This window comes from Limulus polyphemus, unplaced genomic scaffold, assembly GCF_000517525.1.
Source record: "Limulus polyphemus unplaced genomic scaffold, Limulus_polyphemus-2.1.2 Scaffold5602, whole genome shotgun sequence".
Classification (NCBI taxonomy): Eukaryota; Metazoa; Arthropoda; class Merostomata; order Xiphosura; family Limulidae; genus Limulus; species Limulus polyphemus.
Genome location: NW_013671212.1, coordinates 27,782 through 32,524, shown reverse-complemented (window position 1 = coordinate 32,524; position 4,743 = coordinate 27,782). Strand labels below are relative to the sequence as shown.

Genomic DNA, 4,743 nt, shown 5'->3' with positions numbered 1-4,743 from the left:
CTTTTCAGCTAATTGATGAATTGCTCCACATGTTGAAGAACAACAACACAAGTGAATACTCAAAATAGAAAATTGGCAATTTCAGTCTTAAAACAAACAAACAAAAAAAAGACGTATTATCTACATGACTATACTCTGCAATTGGAATGTTTGAAAACTAATTTAAGAAACAACCTGTGGGTCACTTGCATGAAAATATGGTATTGTTTCTTCTTATTAGAAATCCATAATATAGAATCAGAAAATATTTCAAAACAAATATCAATCTTATTATGATATAATGTCACAAAACTACCACCTTCTAATTTTGCTTTTTTTAATAACAATTATATGGTTCTAAGATGTAATTATCATGGATAATAATAATAATAACAATCATGCCAGATTTTATTTACAAGAAAAATAAAAAAACAAATAGGTAAAAAGCATTGTGCTTTAGTGTGCTGAACTGGGTCCACTTCCCTATGATGTTAGTTCTGTCACATACTGTAAATCTGGAGGAATATGTATAAGCAACGTACTTGCATTTAGTAAAAGTTCTGAATGGTTTATTGTGTGTCCATTATGGAGGCTGATGTAAAATCACATAAACCAACTCATGTTATGACTACCAAACACCCACCTTGATCATTCCCATAAGATTGCCTACTAACTTTTCTACCAACCAATCAGAAGCAATGTTATCAAACAGATTGGCATGACCATGAAAATGGCAGAAAGCAAGAAATGACAGAAACTTTGGAAGGCACGCTTCACATTTCCCAGTTTATTCTGTTTTTGCAAAATTTAAAAATTTCTGGTCAGTTATCAACTGGGAGGCAAAAATCTTAATTTTCTCCATCTTCCCGGTGGATTTGAGAACCCTGCCATAAGAGCTGGAGTTGCTAACTTAAGTAATTTTTAACTTGCATATTCATTATTTTTTATCTACCATAAACCACATATTTTATACACTGTTGAAACTTAATACAAACCATGAACTTTAGAGCAAGGCCTTGAATCTTTGTCTTGTAGCAGAAACAAACTCCAAAAGGTTGTTATTCTTGTTCAGATCTTCAACCAGTTGATTTAGGTCTGGAATTTCTGGATCACATCTAGGAACTAAAACGTCATTAACATTCTGATGTTAATGTCAGAACAGAATCATCACCACTCTTTATCTCACAAACAAATATGATATCATAATATTTGTGTAATATTTAGTTATAAATGAAAACTCAAAGTTTAAAAACATAAAATTGACTTAGATCATCAATTAAATACTAAAAAGTAAAACTTCATTTCAGAAAATGTAAAACACCATTCAAAGATAAAATTTTGGAAATGGATACATTGATTCTGTAAAGAGAAAACTTCAAAGATTTAAAATAATTTAATAAGTAATTTTTCTGGAGAAATGCCTATGACAAATGCTGAATATCACTTTTGCCAGTGGCCATTTTAAATGTAATTCAGTCATAAAGTAGAAAAATAAAGTATAGATAATTCTAGAATTCCTTTGATGATAAAACCATGTTTGTGAAAAATAACACTACTTCTCCAAATAGAAAATTTTATCACACGTTCTTGTGTTCTTTGTTACAAAAAGAAAAGACAAACATGTAATGTACACTTTTCATTATACTTTGTTTTTACAAATTACAAAATCATCATCAAGATTTACATTTATGTATTACAGTCATGGTATTTTATGATTAACATTTGTTAAGAACAATATGTCCAAAACTTTTACACAAGTTATGCCTTAACAATTATCTGTAAGTCATATTTTCTAAATAGTAAAAGAATTGGCAGGTACAAACCAGAAACAAACAAACAGAAACAATGGAAATCAAACATAAAAAGTCAAAACTTAAAGTTGAAACAGATAAAAATTTGTGATCAAGCACATGGAGAGTGAGTTAAAACATGTCTACACACTAGAATGCCAATCGAGAAAGTGAGGATTATTCTAGAATAGTAGAGGGAGGTAGTTGCACTAGTACAGATTGTTCAGTATGATTGGTAGAATGTAGTCACATCATCAGCACATTCTGAAATGACGGGGTATAAAAGACTGGTGCACTTTTAACAAAAAACTTTAGCAATGCTTAGAGGGCAGTCTAGGATCGAGATAGCTTTGGGTGATTGAAGATAAGACCTTTTCAGAAATTAGTTCAATGTGTTAGTTGAAATGAAAGCCTCTTAACAGTTGATGTACCTGACAATGTAGGAGTCTTGTTTCTACACCTGAGAAAGATAAGTCATAGTAGCTTCCAACCTTTTAGACTGAAATACTTCTAACCTGACACATGTCTATCCGAGTATCCCACCTCTGTAATACCATTAATAAATCTAACAACACTAATATTGCCCCTAGTGTTGTTAAGCACCTGTTTGTTCATAATTACCTCATTGCATTTTGTTGCTATTAAGAACTGATCGATCACAACATTTAATTTTTATACAGCAAACACCACAGTCAAAATGTGTTGCACTGAATGCAAACAGACTGGAAATGTAATAAAAAAAAACATCTCAAAATATAGCTGATAAGTGAATCAAGACAGCAGTGTTGTCACTTTCTTTTAACAATACATGTTAATTGTTTATTCATGTATGTGTATATATTAATTATTATTATTAGTAGTAGTCTACAGGCTCCTTCTAACACCTTAGTGTACCTCTGAGTGTATGCATAACACCTATTGGAAATCATTTATCTATATTTCATTGTTAGTTACTAGAAGAATACACTGCAATGGTGAAATCTATGTAATCTGATGAATAAAGTCTATTTCTAATTCCATATATGCATTATCAATTTTTATTATTTTGTTTTTTATATCACAGTTATGTAAGCTACAAATTTAAACTTCTAATGGGAAAAAAATATTAAACAAGTGTTTCAATCATCACAAGGAAATTATTATACACATCTCCTGCCTTCAAAAATATTTCTGTCATTCACTTTTAGTGCAAAAGTAAACTTTCTTTCTGCATCATTTTGATCAATGGATGAGAAGATGCATGTGAGCCAATCATCTGAAAAATGAAAAAATAAAACAATTGGGTTGGTTTCTTACCAAAATGATAACTGAAAGTTATTTACATTAGTTGATAGATAAAATATATTAAAATAGTTATCTTAGGATGATAATCTATATAGTTGAAACAGTGTAGGATGTGATCTGTTGGACCAAGTAGAAAAACTTTGGACTTACTTTTTCAACAAATATTCAATGGTCTCACATTACTAGTTTTAATGTAATTATAAGTAAGTTTTGTGAATTTTAAAAATGCATTAAGTTTGTTTTTTTAAAAGAGAGAACACAAAATGTGCCAATATTAATTGCAATATACTCCTCCCTCAAAAAACCACAAAAGTCTAATTTAGATTATACCAATGTAAGGACCACAGAGCTGGTTAACTTGATTTCACTGAGTGCCAAAATTTCCACAAAATATAATGCACTGAAACAGATATAAGGGTATTTTTTGTCTAAGATATCCTACCTATTGTAACCTCTGTTCTGGATAAACATGCATATGAGGTGTTTTTCTAATGTTAACTTCTGCAAAACTAGCTTTCAATTTTTAACATAGCCAAGAACTAATTTATAAAACTGAAAATTAAATGGATAGTAACCAAATAATTCTTAAAATTTTCTTGTCCAGCTATACTTAAATGTACAGGATAAGAGAGGAAACAGAAACCAAATGTCTTGAAAAGGAAAACTGTAGAAGCCTGAAATGTTACTATACTGTGTAACACAAACAATGCCAAAAAGGTAAAAATGTAGCTAATACTTAAGTTATAAGTTACACAAAAAGAAATCATACCTCTTTGATAACTGAATCCTAATCCTCATATATATGTATTGTGTAATAAAACATCAGAAAGTTAATTAATATAACTAATATCATTCCACGGTGACAAAGTCAATGAAATCTTAATCCCAACCTTTGGATAAGTTAACATATCATGACTTTAAAGACATGCAAGTCTTCATCTTCACCTGAATACATTGTACTATACAAGCTATGCTACTGAAATTGGAGATAAGCAGATCTTCATTCTTAGCTTGCAACATTTATTGTAAAAGATAAGCCCTGCCACCACAACAAAACACATCAAAAACCTACTTCACGTCCATCTATATTGTAAAATTAAGAAATGAAATGGAATTTAAAATTCATATCAATCTACTCTGTATAACATAAGCCATGTATCTGGGACAAGTCTTAATTCTCACTCAACTTATAGTTTCAATTTGAGGGTAGGCTGGTAGAGATTCTGAATAGGGTAAAAGCATGCCCCACATTTGGTATTGCTGGCACACAAAAATATAGCTGATAAAAAAGGAAAATAAAGATCTCACTGATTAATTTATTCTAATCCTCTCTAAAAGAATTTCTAGTGCCACAGCTGTTGAGGATTCCCTCTTGTTTATCCAAACAATGCATGTGAGAATATTTGTCAGTTATCCTATAAGTTATGGCGGTAATGTTACGAGTGATATTTTGACCATTGTAAGTTTGTTCAGACAATTTCCTCTTTTCATGGAAGAGTTGTTTATATTTTCTATGTCTCTCTCTTTTTTTAAATAAAGGATTGAATATATTTTGGGTAGATGTAGACTTACAGCTGTATGTTTCAAGTATTTTTTTTTGTCACATAAAAATTTTTTATCACTGAGTGTTAAAAAATTTATTGAAAATGAAGAATAAGTAGTGTGTGTGTGTGTGTGTGTGTGTGTGTGT

The 4,743-nt window shown here is 30.4% G+C and overlaps 1 long non-coding RNA gene across 3 annotated transcripts in view; it reads right to left on the bottom strand.

The window, feature by feature from the left end:
• Nucleotides 1-275: 275 nt before the first annotated feature.
• The window catches only part of LOC111089221, a 29,248-nt gene continuing 24,780 nt past the window's right edge, over nt 276-4,743 (bottom strand). For 2 of the 3 annotated variants that reach the window (XR_002613528.1, XR_002613529.1), the window contains exon 6: nt 2,826-3,024. This is a non-coding gene — a long non-coding RNA (uncharacterized LOC111089221). Of the gene's footprint in view, nt 1,102-2,825; nt 3,025-4,743 lie in introns of those variants that run through there. The other variant, XR_002613530.1, reaches the window with a different exon arrangement.